The sequence below is a fragment of the Ambystoma mexicanum genome, chromosome 9 (genome assembly GCF_040938575.1).
Source record: "Ambystoma mexicanum isolate Mex_15411 chromosome 9, UKY_AmexF1_1, whole genome shotgun sequence".
In the NCBI taxonomy this organism is placed as follows: domain Eukaryota; kingdom Metazoa; phylum Chordata; class Amphibia; order Caudata; family Ambystomatidae; genus Ambystoma; species Ambystoma mexicanum.
In genome coordinates, this window is record NC_090931.1 from 1116911330 (window position 1) to 1116931122 (window position 19793).

Here is a 19793-nt window from a genome sequence, read left to right on the forward strand (position 1 = left end):
CCCCAGCCAGTACGTCCACAATATGATGGTTTGTACTGGTTCTGTTCAGAATTTAAGACTAGTAAAGTCAATGGTGACTTTACATGCCCTGGGAGACAGTAATCAGTCACAGGGTATGGAGTCTATACTGGGGGGTCACTATGACACCCCTTTGTCACTGCACTGAGGGTGCTGTGTAACACACATCACAAAAACACATGAAGCCCTATGGAGTAAAAGACCCCATAGCCCATTAAACACATCTAGATTCAAAGAAACACACTCAAATCATGCCCAAGAGTGAGGGTAAAAGAGTCTCACTCTTGGCAGGAGAAACAAATAAACCCCAAAAATCCAGCAAAGCTGCTGGGGGACTCACTAGGTTAGGAAATTCAGCCTAAACAGAGAATTCTCCCTAACACATGTCATGAATTTTCTTATAGATTTTATATTGTATATTTAATGGTGTGTAGTATGAGTGGATTGTTGGATGGATGCCTGTGGATGAATGCTTGGACGATTGAATAAGATTAATTTTATCATTTAGATGTGGATTTTTATAAACAAACTGTTTCCTGCGATGTAAATTGTATTTTACAAGTGCAGATTTAATCATGATTTGTTTCATACATTAAACTTGTATCAGGTTAAATAAAATTCCTTTATACCCAATCCTTGATTTGTATCCTTTGGATGCCTTTCCGTGATCCAATTGTTTATTAATACTCCCATCCAGAGTGTGGGGTCTCCTGTGTCTTTCCGAGAACACATCATTGGCCCGAGAGCCACTCCTGCATAAGACGCATGCGCAAATGGGCATGTGGAACCAGGAAAACGCAGGATGCCATCATTCCTAATAGATGCACGGCTTTCCGTACGGTTATCAGACGACCAGGCTACATACTGAGGGATCTGGAATAACATTTTGGACCCGCTCGTTGGAGGGGACGACGAACCAGTCTTCTGTCCGAATTAGTGTCCCCAGAAATTGTTTCACTTGGCTGGGGACAAAACCTGATTGTTTTATTATTGATGGAGAACCCCAGTTGGAACAGCTAGTCTATAGTCTTTTGGGTGTTCTCCAAACACGCTTGATGCAAGTCTCCAGTTATGAGCCAGCCGTCTAGCTAAGGATACGGATTGTTTGCAAAGGTGAGCTGTCAACACAGCGAGTATTTTAGCAAAAAAACCCTGGGCTGAGGTAATGTAAAAGGGGAGTACTTTGAATTGATAGTGCGTGTTGTCCATCTTGAATCATAGGTACTTCCTGTGTGCTGGCAACATTGAAATATGAAAGTATGCATCCTTCATATCCAAGGTGGCCATGTAATCCCTATGCTTCAGCAACGGAATTACTTCCTGCAGAGTTGTCACTGGACTTTTGAGGCTTGACATACTTGTTCGCAGAGTGCAAGTTTAACGCAGGGCGCACGGTTAGATCCTTTTCATGTACAAAGTAGTATATTGAATAAATACCCTTGTTTACCTGATCTGAGATCGCTCCCTTTTGCAGCTGGGCCGCCACTTCTTGAAAGAAGAGGAGATGGTCTGGAGACAGCCATCTGTTTGGCGGGTGGTACAATTGTTTGAAGAAACTCTAGGCAATAACCGTCACCTACAATCTTGAGCACCCGATGGTCTGAAGTGATCCCCTGCAATACGTGGGTGAAGCATGTTATAAAAAAGGATGCAATACTCAACGATTACCACTAGATGTCGGACTATATGCCCAGCAGATTGTGATTCTAAGCAGATTCACAACCATCAGACACTTCATTAGGTAACTTTATTAAGAGATTTGGACGATGCAAATTGTTAGGATCAAAAGTCAAAAAGTAAAGTTCATGTACATAAACTACATCACAGTCAACAGGATAGACCTAGGAAGTGATTCCTGACCAGGCCTACATCTACCCGTCTGGAAAGTAGTTGGACAGGATTTTATGCTCATGGATCCCTATGGAGAAAAAGGGGGCGAGGTGGATAGAAACAGGTATGTTTAATTACCTCTGAAGACTCCTACAGAGACTACTGCAGAGGTTGCAGGATCTGTTGGGGACAATTTGATGTGCTTGGTCTGGTCGAGGATGCCCAGTTGTCGCGGTTGCAGAAGTTACTTTTCAGTGTAGATTTTAGTTTTGGTCGATTGTGGTGCTTCGGAATTGGTTTCAGACACCCTCCAGCTAAACACCCAAACGAAGAAAAGATGGGAGACGTCTGCTGTGCAGACAGTATCAGGACACCTCTAGGATGCAAAAGAAGATGAATTGTAATGGGACTCACCATGGTCCAGCAACAGGCAGTTTTCTAGGGGAGAACAAAGCAACAGGTCCTGCATGGCTTCCGCTGATGCAATAAGGCTAAAAATGCATGTGCAGGCGTCCCGTTGTAAAAGTTGAAGAACCTCCAAGTTAAAAGGATGCACTCAGAATGCGGACGGCTGCAGTGAGGTAGCCCAGGAGAGAGCTGGTCAGTCCACTGGTTGGTCCAGGGACGTTTCCAAAGTCTTAGAAGGCACAGATCCTCAAGCAAGGGTCAAGACTGTTCACCACTATCGGTCCTGGGGCTGAAACACAGAGGGTCTTTTTGACATCAGGCAGAGGATCAGGACTTCAAAAGGACTACACTAGAATTGGTGGTGGTCACCTGGAGGCAGTGCTCCATATAAGATTTTGAGGTGCGAGTATTTTTACTACCCATTTTTAAACCTTGAGATCAAGTGTGATGTCAAGCAAGTAAAGGAGTTAAAAAGTATGTGACACCCAGACAACGTGTGCAGAAAGTGTAAATTTTACAGAAATCATTATGTGGCTGTGCTCCACATCGTGGCAGAAAGGCAAGTTTCCCTTAGGTTAGGAAGATTTATCATTTGTATGCTTCTTCCCATCTCCTATTGAGACCCCCAGCACTTTTTGCTTGACTTTTGGACTATTTTCTTTAATCCTTTTGTATTTTACCGTACTATGGAGTCTATTTTTACTCCATACCTCTATAAAGGCATCTGTATATTACTATTGCAGCCCACAGCTCCTTAGGCAGTGTTGCTTGGGCCACTTAGGGTCCTCCTTTGAGATTCTTTTCTTTATCCTCAAGTGATTACAGTTCTTAAGGATAGATGTTCATTATCTCTCAAAAAACAGTCTGAGAGATTAGCGCACACACCACCTTCTGTAGAGTGCCAAAGGGATACTTAGTATCCCCATTCTCTCTGCTCCTGTGACTTTTATTCACAGACAATCACCTAGTTATGGCTGGTGGCAGTGGATGTGTCCTACCAACTATTGTTTGATTTTTCTACCGCAGGCTGTGTCCATAGCCTCGGTGGTGCACAGTAGGTGCACCCGAGTACCAACTCGGGTGCGCCCTTTTTTTTTGCCATTACTAGTATGGTTCTTTGTCAGCCCTTCTTCTACCATTCTGGGAGGGGGAGGCCTTTGTGTAGGTTTTGCCTTTGGCAGGAACCCGTGGGTGTCCCCGCCTAGGCTCCATAGTGTCTGGACAGGCAGGAAGTGGGGTAGAGATTCCACCCCCCCGTCCTTTGTCTGCCAGAGTGCCTGAATAGGACTAGCTCATACTGGGCGTCTGGCTGTCCTGAATGGGCAGCCAAACGCCAGTTTCTGTAAATTGCGGAGAGATTTCAGTGGAGTGTGTGCTGGAACAATATATAATGTTGAGGCTTCTGGAGTGTAAAGCAAGCCGACCACTGGAAGCTGAAGTAACCGAGAGGACGACCAGAGATACCTGCAGACCCTTTGCAGCATCGTGAAGCGACCACTGCTGTTCTGACCCCGTTTTCTGTGGGACAGTGGAACTCCTAAGAGGACTCCTTCCCTTCGACTGGTGGGAACAACCAGTACTAAGACAAACTTTGTTTTGAGCCATCTCCCAAGGTCCTGCGAGTTAACAGATCAGAGAAACCCCTATACCAGGAGACCTGCAGCCCATTCCGAGTGCATCGTCGTGGAGAGGCTGAACTCATCCAAATCTTTGCTGAGCCCTCAAGGACACTCCAGAGATCCGATCCAACTCTCCTAGACCCCCTCAACAGAGTGTGGGACTGTGAGAAGCGAAGATTGACCGGGCGAATCACGTCCTTTGTTGGTGCTGCAGAAAAGGTGCCAAATCCACAGTGTGACCCAATTAGTTAATGGAAGCCGTGCCAGAGGTCCAGCCTCGAGACAGCTGCTGAGAGATCCTGTCCATTGTCCTGCCTTTCATCATCAGACCAAGGAATCTGCAGGTTTGGTCCAGCACAGCCACATCAAAGAGAATCCAGCCACAACATCATCTTCAAGTCTAAGGCACAGTGGGGGGAAAAGGTGTTTCTTACCTTGATCCGAGAAGTTGCTCCAGAGCGTTGGAGTGCACCTAGAGGTGTCCAGGGTATACACCCCCTCTTACCTTAAACCCAAGCGGCTGCCTGTGTCCCCTTATCGAGTCCTTAAACAGGGTCTCGACCGTTAGTTAACTCGCTGCTAACTTAAAGACTAGAGACTTGAAGAAATCCACAGGAACTCTTCGTATTCTGATGCTTGTCAAGACTTTGAGCCCTCTGCGAACTGAGTTTAGATAGGGTTGCTTTTTCGGACTCAAAAGACTTGCTGCACGAAAAAAACCATCTCTAGACGCTACAGTGCTAGTGTTATACTAACCATTTTTCTTACCCAATTTCACTTATGTACGCAGAGTAAATGTCTTACCCTATTTCTGCTAAGAACCGCAAGTGCGCAGTTACCGATCTGATTGCATTGTCTTTTTACTTTCTAAAGTTGCAACAAATGTAACCTCGAATAATCACAAACTAAGAAGTGCCCTTTGAAGTGTATTCTAAAGTATTCCGAAGTGTTCTTGTGTAAATATGAGGTATTTAAGGAGGTTCTGGTGTAAATATATAATTTTATATAAACTATGTGTAAGAGTTCTTTGCAGTGCATGTCTGACTGGTTTCAGTGTACTTACCTACAGCTCACATCTTCCTCAAGAGAAGCCTGACTGCTCTGCCACTCTACCAAGGTTACAGCAGTAGTAGTACAGACTGATACTAAGAGTTTGGGACCTACAAATCACTGGGATAGTTTAATAAAATCTTACCTCCAGATGGGACTCTAGGAAAACTCCCTGAACACTTCATAATTCACAGATAAAGCACAGGTTGTGTTAGCACCAGCACTGTCTTACAAATGGAACAGATGAGCACTAACAGACTGATCTTCTGCTGTGTGCAAAGAAAGGAAGTTACTTACCTCCAACTGTTGTTCTCTAGCATGGGTCTGGCATGGATTCACATGCTCATGAATATTTCCCGTCAGGCTGGAAATCCTCGGTAAAGGAAAAATCAGTTTCACTTCTGAACTGTTTCTCCCAACAACCAATCACTGGTCTCTGGGTCATACTGCCCCCAGCCAATGACTGCCCTCTACCCAAGCCCCTCCTCTGGCAGCCATGTTCAGATTTGGTAGCACGTAAAGTGGCAGTAGGACCAAGAGAAGAGCCGCAGAGGGGTAGGCGGAGGGTTCGCATGTGAATCCATGCCAGACCCATGCTGGAGAACAGTTTAACTTGTTCCTTCTCCAGCATGGGGCTGGCATGGATTCACATGCTCATGAATAAAGAATACATAGCAGTACACACATGCACAACTACAGGAGGTGGCAAGGCTCAACATTAAGCATCTCAACATTAAGCATCTCTTACCTCTTCACCAGGCTCACCTTCAAGCGAACAGGCTGCGTAGCACTGCTTGGCCGACTCTGGACTCCTCCCTGGAATCCCCGTTGACGCAGTAGAACTTCGTGAAGGTGTGCGTCGACCTCCACGTAGCAGCCCTGCAGATGTCCATCACGGGCACACCAGACAGGCACGCCGTAGTTGCAGCGATTGCTCTGGTCGAATGGGCTCTCGGACGGCCAGGCAACGGTCGGTTTGCCAATGGGGGATGTAGCAGGTGAGCCACCTGGAAATGTAAGCCTTGGAGAAGGCCTTCCCATGGTTCACAGGGCCAAAGTTCACAAAAAGTTGCGACGTCTTTTCAAAACTCTTTGTGTGGTCCACATAGAACTTCAGTGCTCTAGCCACATCCAGCGAGTGCAAAGTCCTCTCAGCCGGCGACAAAGGCGTCGGGAAGAATACAGTTAACACCAAGGGCTCTTTTAGATGAAAATCCGACGGCACCTTGGGCATGAAGGAGGGGTGTGTCCGTAGCACCACTCTCGTCTTGTGGAATGTCAAGTAAGGTAGTTTACACGAGAGGGCCTGGATCGCTCCCACCCGTCGTGCAGAGGTGATGGCCACAAGAAACCCTGTTTTCCACGACAAAAATGTCAGTGGCGGCAAATGCATAGGGTCAAACGATGGACCCATGAGCCTAGTAAGCACCACATTTCACTCCCACGCCGGGGACAGAGCCTTCACCGGCGGGAACGAGCAAAATAGTCCTTTGACAAACTCCTTGACCAAACGATGCAACCATAAGGATGATCGTCCAGGAGATCTGGTGTAGCGGGAGAGAGCCGCCACATGAACCTTGATGGAAGCATGGGCCAGTCCTGCCTTGGCCAACAACAACAAATACGGAAGGACCTGCGGAATAGTGACTCGTAGAGGGTCGATCCTCTGAGTACGGCACCTAGCGGCGAACCTCTTCCACTTGTGCCCGTAGCATTTGAGAGTAGATGAATCTCTGGCCTTGGTGAGCACCTCCTTACAATTTGCTGGGAGATCGTAGCCCCCAATATCCAGTGCTGCAGGAGCCAGGCCTTCAGGTTCAGCGATCCTGGGTCGTGGTGCATAATCGCGCCTCCTTCCCTGGCAAGATCTGCTTCCGCCAGAAGCTTGACTGGAGGGGACGCAGACAGGTCTAGAAGGTCCGGGTACCCTATCTGTCTCGGTCACGCCGGTGTGCCGAGAATCATCCTGCACCAGGACCGTCTGAGTTGATTGACTAGTGGAAGAAGCAACGGAGGGAACGCATACAGAACCAGGCCGTCCCAGGGGAAAGAATGCGTCCCCCCATGCTCCCCGGCTGGGGAAACCTGCTGCCGAACCTCCAGCAGTTGGTGTTCGTCACCGTCGAAAACCGATCGATCTGGGGATTGCCCCAGCTGCGGAACAGGCGATCCACTTGGTCCTGCCGAAGTTCCCATTCATGGCAAGAGCACAGCTCCCTGCAGAGAGAGTTGGCGATGGTGTGCTTCACTCCTGCTAGCTGAAACGGGACGAGGAACATCCCCTGGGTGACGGCCCAGTGCCAAAGGTCCTGTGCCTCCTTGGAGTGTGCCGGGGATATGGTTACCCCCTGCTTCCGGATGTAGAACATTGTGGTGGTGTTGTCTGTGAAGACCTGAACCATTTTGCCCTAGAGAGCAAGAAGGACTTGAGGGCCCAAAACACTGCCCGCAGCTCCAACACGATATGCAACAACTTCTCCTTCGGTAGCCACAGGCCTCTTGCATGAAGACTTCCGGAATGCGCTCCACATCCTTCCAGGGAGGCGTCCGTCATGACCGTCTCCTGATGAGGTGGTATCTGGAAATCCACACCTGCGGACAGCTGTGCACGCACTCTGAAGCATAGCTTAGGGGCAACGTGCTCGCCTTGGAAGCAAGACGACATGGAGCAACAGAAGTTCGATCCCCAGGTCAGCGCTTAGAAACCTCTCGGTATTAAGCGCGTTATAAATAACTTATATCACTCCCACCACTGTCTCGCTCGATGGAAACTTGTTTTGTGTGATCTTGTCCTCAGAGCTCCCCTCCACTTGAATCCAGCGGGCGTCGAGGAACTCCGGGACGCATCCGCAGCCTGCACAGCCGAATGAGGTAAATGCATGACAACATCATGCCAAGCAGGGACTTGATGGATCTTACTCTTGCGACCATCAGGGCCAACAACCGTTGTACCTTGCCCAAGATGGCCCCGATCCTTTCCTCCGGAGACGCCAGGTATGACACTGTTGAGTCGTGCTCCCAGAAACAGTGCTTCCTGCGATGGCGTCAAGCATGACTTCGCAAGGTTTATCAAAAAACCCAGTTCCGACAGGAGTTGGACTGTCTTTGCCGTGTGGTCGACAGTGATGTCTTTGAATTCGCCCAGGTACGGATACACGTGGATCCCTCGTAGACATAGCTGCGCTGCCACCGGGGCCAGGCACTTGGTGAACACTCGTGGCGCCGACTTCAACCCGAAGGCAAGGGCCTTGAACTGGTAATGTTGTCCTTGAACCACAAAGCGTAGGTACTTGCGGTGTCCCTTGTGTATGGGGATATGAGATATGATATGGCATTTATAACGCACCTATACACAAGTGTTTCAAGGCATGAGGAGGGGAACAAATGGAGGACAGACAACGATCCGACTAGGCCAGGTGTCAATCAGATCGCTCAAGTGCATGGGAGGGGGGCAAGGGAAAGTGCAGCACATGGGAATAGTTAATAAGTACATAACGGCCAAGTGCAGACATCAGGTGTCACAACACTTGTCAAGGGCTGGTAGCGGACTGTAAGGGATACAGAACAGTCTCCGCCCTTTGCAACTTATCCAGAACAGGACTGCAAGACTTGTCCTTGGCCTCAAGCCCAGGGATCGTATCTCTCCAGGACTGAAATCCCTGCACTGGCTCCCAGTGGCTGCGAGGATTAAGTTCAAAACCCTCTGCATTGTACACAAGACCTTCTGGGGTCTGGGACTGTAATACCTTCAACACCCTCTTCCTAAATATCTTCCTTCTCGAGCTCTTCGCTCATCCGCCTCCAACTCCCTCAGTGCCAGTCGCTTCTCCAAGCAATAAGTTGGTGGCAGATTACTCTCTTCGGCTGGGGCCTCTCTCTGGAACAGCCTTCCTGCCACCCTGAAACTCGAGGAGAACCATCTCTGGTTCCGGAAGCACCTCCAAACCTTCCTCTTTGCCTCTGCTTCCTCTCCCCTGCTGATTTCCTGACAAACTGCTCGGGTTACCGGCCACCCTTTCTGATCGCTGGCCCAGGCCCTGTCAATTGCCCACTTGCACTGCCTCCCTGGCAACCCCTGCACCTGGGGACCGTTCTGCATCCCTACAGCCCCCCCTACCAGCACTTTTGTCTGCACTTCCCACCAGCTGGCCGCTTATTTATTTTCATATTTATTCCACTTCCCCCCCCCCCCCCATGTACTGCACTTTCCCCCCTCCCTTGCCCCGCGCACTTTTCCTTTTCCCTTTCCCTCCTTCCCATGCACTTGCGCGATCTGAATGACACTTGGCCTAGTAGGATTGTTGTGTGCCCTCCCTTTGCCCCGCCCCTCCCCCCTGGCCTTGTCGCGCCTTGAAACACTTGTATATAGGTGCGTTATAAATGCCATATCATATCCCCAAGTGCAGGGATTGCCAGGCGGGCAGTGCAGGTGTGTGACGTTGGCAGAGGACCTGTGCCCGAGATCAGAGGGTGTCCAGGAAGCCGGTGCAGTTCCTGTTACAGCCAGGAGGTCAGCAGAGGAGAGGAGGCGAAAAAGCATAAGCAAATAGAAAGGTTTTGAGGTGCTTCCGGAAATGGAGACGGTTCTCGAGTTTAAGGGAGGCTGTTCCAGAGGGGGGCACTAGCCGAAGAGAGTGATCTACCACCAACTCGTTGCTTGGAGAAGCGACGGACCCTGGGGAGTTGGAGGGTGATGAGCGAAGAGCTCGAAAAGGAAAATATTTAGGAAGAGTTGATGGCATTGTGGCCCCAGGCCCCAGAAGGCCTTAGGGGCGATGCAGAGGGGTTAGAACTCAATCCTCAAAGCCACTGGGAGCCAGTGCAGAGATTTCAGTCCTGGAGAGATACGATCCCTGGGCTTGAGGCCAAGGACAAGTCTTGCAGTCCTGTTCTGGATGAGTTGCAGAGGGCGGAGAGTAGAAGCAGGCAGATTTAGAAGGAGGCTGTTGCAATAGTCCAGCCTAGAGAGAACCAGAGCTCTGGAGACAGTGAGCTTCTGGGGGAAGGAGAGGAAATTAATAACTCTGAGGAGGTGCAGTTGGTAGTGTCACTTCTTGGAGAAGTCAGATGTGAGGAGAGAAGGAGTGTGTGGAGTCGAAGACGACCCCAAGGTTTTTAGCCTTGCAGGTGTGAGCAGGAAGAGGGCCAAGAGAGGCCAGCCAGATAGCTGCAGGAAAGGAGGGAGCAGGTGTGCCGATGAGGAGAATCTCAGTCTTACTGGCATTAAGGCAGAGATCATTGGTGGCACACCACTCCTGGATAGCAGACAGTCAGAGATGAGGGAAGGAGAGGAGGCCGCCGAGGGTAGCATGAAAATGTGCTGGGTGTCAGCCGCATATCACTGAAAGTTGGGGCAGAGAGCAGCGATGCGGTGGCCAAGGAGTGCCAAGTATTGGCGGCGGGCAAGGAGTGCCAAGTATTGTTTGAACAGCCAGGGAGAGAGGTTAGACCCCTGGGGGACACCACAGGTAGAGAGAGAGGAGACGAAGGACCCAAGTTGGACCTGGGAGGGTCGGTCAGAGAGGAAAGAAGTCAGCCATGCCAGAGCCTGACCAGTGATACCCAGGTTATCATGGAGACGGTTGAGCAGAATGGCATGGTTGACAGTGTCAAAGACAGACGAGAGATCAAGCAGGATGAGGACGCAAGGGGTCTTAGAGTCAAGGTTGGAGAGCAGGTCTTCACGGATGTTCAGGAGAGCAGTTTCCGTGCTTCTGGCAGCTCTGAAGCCAGACTGATGGTCATGAAGACAACCAACAGATTCAGTGTGGAGATTAAGCTGGGAGATGGCTAGTTTCTCCAGGAGCTTGCCCAGGAAGGGAGTGATGGCGATTGGGCGATAGTTAGCCGGGCAGGAGGGGTCGGCAGAGGGTGCACAAGTGAGTGCTTCAGGGGGGATGGGAAGACTCCAGTGGCGAAGGAGTGATTGCAGAAATCCGCCAGGGAGTCGATGTGGTCCTTGATAGTTGGAGGAACAAGGGTGAACCTGTTTCGACAAGGCTTTCATAGATCGGACTAGTCTAGAAACTTTGTCTGGTCTGCGGAGAACAGGGGAAAGGCAGAGAAAGAGGGAGGAGAGGTGACTGCAGAAGGGCCAGAGGAAGAGTAGGGAGTGGAGGGAGGGGATAGGAGGAGAGTGAGGACAGGATGTCCTGAGTTTTAGAGATTAAGTGTGAGGCCAGTGGCGTGCAGAGGGCCTGGGAAGGGACAGGAGAGGTAGAGACTGCGGCAGGATTGGCCAGTTCCTTTCAGATTTTAAAGAGTTCAGCCGAGTTGTTAGATGCCGCAGAGACGCAGGCTTGGATGTGAGCTCTCTTCTTGGTTAGGACAGAGCCGGTATTGCCATTGGAGCAGGCGGCAGGCCAGTTTGTCAGAGGATTTACCTGAAGCACGCCGTTTCCTCTCAGCCACCCTCCACGTTTTAGGGTGAGGAGGTCAGAGTCGTACCAGGAGTTGCACTTGGCTTTGGGCTTCAGGCGAATTTTCATGACGGGGGCCATAACGTCAAGAGTATCAGATATAGCAGAGGGGAGTGTGGAGAGGGCTGTGTCAAGGTGGGAGTCAGCCAAAGGGGGAGGAAGGGGTGAGAAGGTGGTGGCGAAAGCCTCAGCTGATACGCACTTCATGGGTCGGATGACCGAGAAGGTGGGTGGCAGTGATGGAAGTGGCTTGGCCTGAGGGATAGTGAGGAGAGGAGAAAGTGATCACTACAGGAGAGAGGAGTGGAGAGAGGGACAGAAAGGGGAAGGTCTGAGGAGACCCTAATGTGCCCTGCAGAGTGAGTTGGGCCAGAGGGGAGAAGTGAGTGAGAGAGTCGCAGAGGTTGCGAAAGAGTCCAGAGGGAGGACCAGAGGCATCCAGGTGGATGTTGAAGTCTCCAAGAAGGAGGAGTTGAGTGGTTGAGGCCATGAGTGAGGCAGAGAAGTCAGCCCACTCAGAGGAAGGAGGAGATCTGACCAGGTGGCCAATAGATATTTGCCACAGTAAGGGAATGCCTAGGGGAGAGAGAGCGAGCCTGCAGACGAGGCATTCAAAAGAGGAGTAGGCCTGCGTAGGAACGAGAGGCGCAGGAATCCACTCGGGGAAGATCAGGGCTACACCCCCTCCCGAGCAGCTGGACCTGGGCGCAGAGAGGATCTTGTAGCCGTCAGGTAGAAGCGTGTCAAAGCTAGTGACAGAGCTGGCCGTGAACCATGTCTCGGTGAGACTGAGGACATCAAGGTCAAGTTCTTCCAGAAGGTGGCAGATGTCATAGGGGTGTTTGATAGGTAAGAGAGTTTAGAGTGGCACTATGGAGAAGGTTGCCATTCTTAAATGACTTCCGGGGAGGGGTACAGATCAGAGGTATGCCCTTTAGAGGTGTCAAAGGAGCCCACGAGGGGGCAGAAAGGGAAGGAGAAGGCAAGGTAGCCAAGGAGGAGGCAGAATGGGGAGGCGAGGTAGCCGCGGAAGGGGGCAGGGGAGAGCAGGAGAAGAAAGGAAATTGATGAGGTGCGGGAAGCGTCCATCAAAGAGGTGAAGGTTGGCCCGGGGGCCTTGGACCAAGACGGTCTTGTTTGAGTAAACATTAATGATGACCTTAGAGGAATGCAAGGAGGCCAGGAGGACGTCCCAACGGGTGCCACCATTAATGGGAGAATAGGAGAAAGGCGAGAGCACAGAGACCATATGAAGGGTCCATAGGTCTGGCGAAGGAACGACAAAGAGGATGCCAGTGAGAGTTTCCTTGGAGGAGGCACTGTTGTAGGCGTCAGCGATAGGGAGGCCTAGGTTGGAGACCAGGATGTCCTTTTTAAACTTCTATCAGATTTAGTGAGGAGAGCAGGATAGTCGATAGAGAAGCAGTTAGAAAAGATATGAGACAGACCACCATAGAGTATGTGGGAGAGGAGAGAGGTGGAAGGGAAAGGGGGAGACACTAGAGTAGGTAGACAAGACAGCGAGAGGCAAGCAAGTTGAGCACTAGGACAAGATGACGACACTCGGGATTAAAGAACTCACAAAATGCAAATTTTAGACAGGAGAGAAAACCCACCTAAGATTGAGAGTCATGAATGGAGTGAGAAAAGACAGGAGTTGACGGCTGGCTGCTTGCTTCCACTGCTGACACCGGCAGACACTGTAGGGAGCTGCCTCTAGTAGGATCCGCCCTTAGCTGCAGGGCTGTGAAAAATAGGCATCTTCCAAGTCCAGCGACGATAGAAAATCCCCCTCTTCCAGCTGTCCTAGCACGTGCTGAAGGGTCACCATCTGAAACTTTTGGGACTTGATGTACTTCAGACGGCGGAGGTCCAGAATGGGCTTATAACCGCCGGCCTTCTGTCGGACGAGGAAGTAACGAGAGTTCACTCCAGAGCCTCTTTGGGACGAGCTTGATCGCTCTCTTTCCTAGCTTGGCCTATACCTTCAGCAGCAGCTGAGGGACGTGGTTTTCCTGACGGGCCACTTGTGGTATCCTTTGACACTTATGTTGAAACTCTAGGGTGTGTTCGTGGGCGAGAGCGTCCAGCAGCCAACAGTCGATGGAGATTGTCTTCCACACGCTGACGAAGTTCACCAGCCGGCCTCCCACCGGGGTGCACGGGTGGGGGCAGACTCCATGGCCGGTTCAATCTTGTTTCGACATCTAAGCGCCGCCTTGGGGGTCTTGGCAGCGACTAAGTCCTCCTCCAGACTTGGCGCAGCCGTCTCCGTGTCCGCTTTGATGGCCTGGAGAGACTCGACCAGTCTTTCCAAACAAATTGTCCCAGTCGAAGGGCATGTCCAACACCTTCGACTGAACATCCTGGCGGAAATTCGTGGCCATCAGCCAGCCTCACCGACAAAGGCAAACCCCATTTCCCATCTGGCGGAATCCCGTGTCAGCAATGTCCGTGGTAACGGCGTGGTTAGAAGCCACCTCGCCTCCCAGTAGGATCTCCAATGCCTCAGCCCGCTCGTCGTTGGGACGGAAGTCCAGTTCGTGGGGGAAAAGGGGGGGGGGGGGGGGGGTTTACCACCTTGAACCAAAGTTCCCTGTCGTAACGCGCCACAATGGTGAGGGCGTTAGCAGCCTTGAGGGTCGTCACCGCCGCCATCACTCTTTGCCCCATGGCATCCAACTTCCGCTCACTGTCCGGGGAAGAGGACGCCGCCGACGAGGATAAGCCGAAGACTACCTCTTCCGGCTCTCTGTACTACTTCTCGTAGCGTTCCCTCTTCACCGGAGCCGAAGAAAGGTTCTTCACAAGGGACAAACCCTCGTCCCAAATGTCATCCAATAACGGGATCGAAAGTACAGTCTTCCTCTTTGCCTCCTGGCGCTGGTAAAGGAAACCCTCTTCTTCTCCAGGAACAGCTGAGGCCCAGGCGATCATGGCGTGGAATGAGCCAATCTCGTTGGGCAGTGAAGATCTGGCCGGCGGAGACGGGAGATCATCCAGGCCGCCGTCGTCGCTGTGTCCGGTGTCATCCCTCGGCAGGTGAGAGAGGCAAGTGGTGACAGGGCGGAGGGGGGGGTGAACTCTCCTCTTGGGTGGTGGTTCCTCCGATGGACCAGCTCCATGGATGGGACCGCCGACGCAAGAGGCATCCTCACTCTGATTTTGTGACCCCGCTCCCTTTCGGCCTTCTCCGTCGGTCCAGCTTGGGTCTTCTCCAAAAGCTTGCCTGGATGGTCCGACTTCCTCTTCTTAGAAGAACTAGAGCGCTGGCTCGTGGTTCAAGGTGCTGGAGACTCTGAACTCGCCCTTGCCGCCGAGGAGGTAGTGGACTCGCGGTGCTTAGCCTTATGTTGGGCACCCGCGGGAGAGGCACCCTCAAAAGTCTTACAAGACTGCTCCGCTTTCTTCTTCTGGGCAGGGGAGGCATGCTGCCGGGACATACCCAGAGCAGGGGCCTTGGCCTGCAGCCACTCGTTGAGGCGCTTGCGTAGGTTGGACGGGTGCGCGTCACCATCTCCCGACAAGCCACGCAGTCGTCCTCCACATGAGACTGGTCCAAATGCAGGCAGTAGAGGCACAGGGAATGTCCTTCGTCCAAAAAGACATTCCGTAGGTTGCAGCCGGGGCAAACCTTGAAGAGAGGCGCTGGGTTCTCCCCCTCCTCTGCCATATCCACACGGTGTAGGCCACGAAGAATCCAAAAAACTGGTCCCTGTTTATCGGAAGGTTAATCGTTGGAGCTTGAGGCTCGATTGACCGAAAAAATAGAGTAAAACTCTTAAAAAAAAATAATTATTTTTAAAAATCACAAAACACAGTAAAAGCTAGAGAGCTATAGCACGCGGACTCTCAACACTTGAACGAGTGGTAAAAATCTGAAGATTACTGCCAGAGGAGGGGCTTAGGTAGAGGGCAGTCATTGGCTGGGGGCAGTATGACCCAGAGACCAGTGATTGGTTGTTAGGAGAAAGACAGTTCAGAAGTGAAACTGATTTTTTCTTAACCGAGGATTCCCAGCCTGACGACGGGGAATATTCATGAGCATGTGAATCCATGCCAGACCCCATGCTGGAGAAAGGCACAGTTATGGTTTGGTTTAAATTAGACCTAGGTTACTCACCTGTGCCCAAGATAAGGTTTTGAAGTGGGAAGATTTTACACAATACTTTTATAATAGGAGTGTATATTAAATGTATATTAAATTGTAAGAGTAAAAAGGATTCGTCTCTGCAAGAGTGTAATAGATACGAGACAGGCAACCAAATCATGCCTGAACTTGAAAATGAATACAACACATGTTATGTTACGTTATTTGGCATTTATTTAGCGCCTTATGTATCACTGGTATGATCTCAAAGCGCTGGTAGGTTGAACGCCCTCGGCAGTCAGAGGGAAAGGGTCACAAGGTGCGTGTGTGCACACCGGCTATGTGTGCAGCCGATGTAGCAGTTGCGGGTTAGCTGCTTCTTAGCGGTAGGTGAAGCGGTTGGGAGGTCAGGCATGTGTGTTCATTCAGGGGGGATGAATCCCAGAATGATTTGTGGCTGCGTTAGGCCTGAGGAGATGCTTAAGCTGGCGGTGCTCAGCCGATGTTTAGTTAGGATGATGGGGAGTATGCAGCGGGTGTCAGTATGAGAACAGCTATACCGAATGTGTCATAGTATCGCTGTGTTCTAGATGAGTATTGGTGTGTAGGAGAGAGAAAGCGTGGTTGTGTGATATGGCAGTCATCAGTTATGCGCTAGAGATTGGGCTCTCCATCTGTACCATCTATTCTATCCGTTTTATTTACTCTGTCCGTTCATTCTACTTTGTCGGATCATCCATTTCGTCTTTTGCATCCATTTGGTTATCAGTAAGGCGTAACACTATCGGTTCAATAAACCCCATCCGTTCCACCCACTCCATCCTATCCATCCGTTGAGTAGCCTCCACATGTTTCATCCAATCCGTTCCATTTGTTCACTGCACCCGTTCCATTTGTTCACTTCACCCGTTCCATTTGTTCACTCCACCCGTTCCATTTGTCCGTTCCATTTGTTCACTCCACCCGTTCCATTTGTTCACTCCATTTGTTGGTTCCATTTGTCCACTCCATCCATCCACTCCAAACTGCTGGAAGAGCTGTACCATTCAAACGGGAAGTGGCTATCCAATCATGGATAGCCACGTGCCACCACATCTGCCCACCGACAGACATTTAGGCATCTGGACATGTACTGGACGAGACAGTCCAAAACTCCAGATCAGGGCTCACACATCTCCCCTTAAACCGTGAAAGCCTTAGCTTTCCGTGGCCAAAGAACAACCAAAAACCATGTTGCACAGCTATCTTTGGGTGCTAGCCAGGGGTGGACTGGGAACCAAGAGGCCCTAGATGAACAAGTTAATTTCTTACCTGGTAACGTTCTTTCGATGGGATGGTCCGACGACGTATTCCATATCTATGACATGTAATCACCACAGCTGTGCTGCTTCGGAAACTTTTTTCGGCGTCTGCGTCCTGCGTCAATGCGCCGTCGTCGAGGACCTCCTCCGACGTCATCCGATGTGATAAGTAGGACGTACGACACCCGTAGCCTCAGTTGTAGTTTTTTCCCCCAGAACGTGTGACATTAGTCAACTGCCAGTCAGACACAAAGCCTTGCGGAACGTAAGCTGCAATCGCAAAAGAAATTCTGCAGCGGGGAATGCAGGGAGGGAGCGATATGGAATACGTCGTCGGACCATCCCATCGAAAGAACGTTACCAGGTAAGAAAGTAACTTGTTCTTCGAGGGGATTGGGTCCTCCGACGTATTCCATATCTATGACAGACTCCCAAAGCAGTACCAGAGCAAGGAGGAGGGAAAGAATTTAGAATCAAAATTTAGAATTGCCAATCAAATAGCAGAGCAAAGGACCGCCTTGCCAAAGGCCAGATCCTGTCCTCGGATGGAATCGAGGGAATAGTGACGTACAAATGTATGTACTGAAGCCCAGGTGGCTGCATCATAGATGTTGCGAATAGTAACACCCCTCTGCAGGGCAGTAGATGCAGCCATACCCCTGGTATAATGGGCCCACAAGCCAGCCGGTGGGTCCTTATCCGCCAAGCCGTAACACCCCGAGAATGCCAAAATAATCCAGCGAGACAAAGTCCGTTTCGTCACAGCTTGCCCCAAACGCTTTCCAGCGTAACCAGTAAAGAGTTGATCGTCCACTCTGACCCGGGACATGCGTGAAACATAAAAGCTTAAAGCTCTCCTAGGATCAAGCCTATGGAGCCTCTCCTCTTCCTTACCAGGATGCGGAGGAGGATAGAATGCCGGAAGAACAACCTTCTGGGCCAAATGAAATTCCATCACTACCTTCGGAAGAAAAGAAGGACGAACTCTAAGGACAACCCTGTCCTTGTGAAATACAGTGAAGGGTGGCTTAACTGAAAGTGCCTGTAACTCACTCACTCTGCGAGCGGAAGTAACCGCAACTAAAAACACAGTTTTCAGAGTCAACAGCCTCAAAGGGCAAGAATGTAAAGGCTCAAACGGAGCACCCATAAGAAACTTAAGAACAAGGTTTAAATCCCAACCGGGCACCAGGAAAGGTGACGTAGGGAACACATTAGTGAGCCCTTTCAGAAACTGAAATTAAAGGGATTTTAAAGTAAGAACACTCCTCAGACGAGCGCTTAAAGATGGACAGCGCTGCCAGGTAACCTTTAATGGTACCCACTTGCAAGCCCTTGTGGGCCAAAGAAAGTAAAAAGGACAGAACCATGGGGATGTCACATGCAAAAGGATCCACATTCTGAACTCTGCACCAGTCGCAGAACTTACGCCAACGGTACAGAGACTTTGTTGCTGGCCTTCGGGCCGAGAGCAACACCTCCATCACATCTTCAGGGAGGTCCCAATCCTTATACCTCAACCTTTCAGAAGCCAAGCGTGAAGGTTGACGGATCTGACCCCTGGATGGAGAAGCTGACCCCCCTCCCGTGAGAGCAGATCGTCTCGGTAGGGAAGACGACGTGGAGGGCAGATGGACAAGTCGAGAAGGTCCGGGTACCACGTCCTCCAAGCCCACGCCGGAGCAATGAGGATCATCCGGGAACAGAACTTCCGTAACCTCCGCAGCACTTGCAAGATGACGGGGACTGGAGGAAACGCGTACAGCAGCGGGAATGACCACTCCACCACGAACGCGTCTCCTAAGGCTCCTTTTGGAGGAAATTCCCGCGAGCAGAACCTCTCGCACTTCCGGTTGACACTGGAGGCGAAGAGATCCACTTGAGGGGTCCCCCAAAGGGCGAAGATCTCCAGGAGAATCTCCTGAGCCAACTCCCACTCGTGAGAGATCGTGCTCTACCTGCTCAGAGCGTCCGCCGTCACGTTTTCGTCTCCGGCCAGATGAACTGCCGAGATCGAAACTTCCTGCTGGATGGCCCAGAAATCGAGCTGCATCGCCTCCCTGCACAGAGGAAGTGACCCTGCCCCCTCTTTTTGTTGAGGTAGTGCATGGCCACTGTGTTGTCCGTCAGGATCAGGACATTCTTTCCTCGCACAGTCGGCAGAAAAGCCTTCAGGGCTAGCCTGACGGCCCTCAGCTCCAACAGATTGATATGGATTCTGGAATCCGACAGAGACCAACGACCGCTGACTGTCAGCCCGTTGGCATGAGCACCCCATCCCGTGAGGGATGCATCCGTCACGATCGTCACCTCCGGCCAGGAAACCCAAAATGGAGCCCCCTTCATCAAGTTGCCTTCGACGGCCCACCACAGAAGGTCCCGGGCGACCGAGGGCGGCACCTGAACCGGGTCCAACATCCTGCCGGAGGACTGTGACCATTGCATCTTGAGTGCCCACTGCAAAGATCTCATCCGCAGGCGAGCCTCTGGCACCAGAAGAATGCAGGATGCCATGAGGCCGAGCAACCTCAAGAACTCGAACGCTGGGAGCGTCTGGGCCTGCTGAAACTTGTGCACCATCTGCTGAATGTGAAGAGCTCTCACCTGGGGAGGAAAACACTGCCCCAGGGAAGTGTCTAGCACTGCTCCGATGTACTGGAGCCGCTGTGTTGGCGTCAAATGGGACTTCTTTAAATTGAGGGAGAAGCCCAGACTGTGAAGGGAGTGGCAGGTGACGGACAGATGATCCAGGACTTGCTCAGGAGAGCTCCCCCTGATCAACCAATCATCCAGGTAGGGGTAGACGTGAATCCCCCCCCTTGCCTGAGATGCGCTGCCACCACCACCATGAGCTTGGAGAAAACCCTCGGGCGGAGGTCAATCCGAACGGCAGGACCCGAAACTGAAAGTGCGAGTCGCCAACCGCGAACCTCAGGTACTTCTTGTGCTTGGGATGGATCGGCACATGGAAGTAAGCATCCTTGAGGTCAAGAGACACCAACCAGTCCTGAAGCTGAAGGGCCTGGAGGACTTGAGAGAGAGTAACCATCTTCAACTT

General features: G+C 51.2%; 1 protein-coding gene across 2 annotated transcripts in view; it reads right to left on the minus strand.

Moving 5' to 3' along the window:
• Window positions 1-19793, minus strand: part of RIF1 (replication timing regulatory factor 1) — a 1074525-nt gene that overhangs the window by 33736 nt on the left and 1020996 nt on the right. The window lies entirely within an intron of this gene.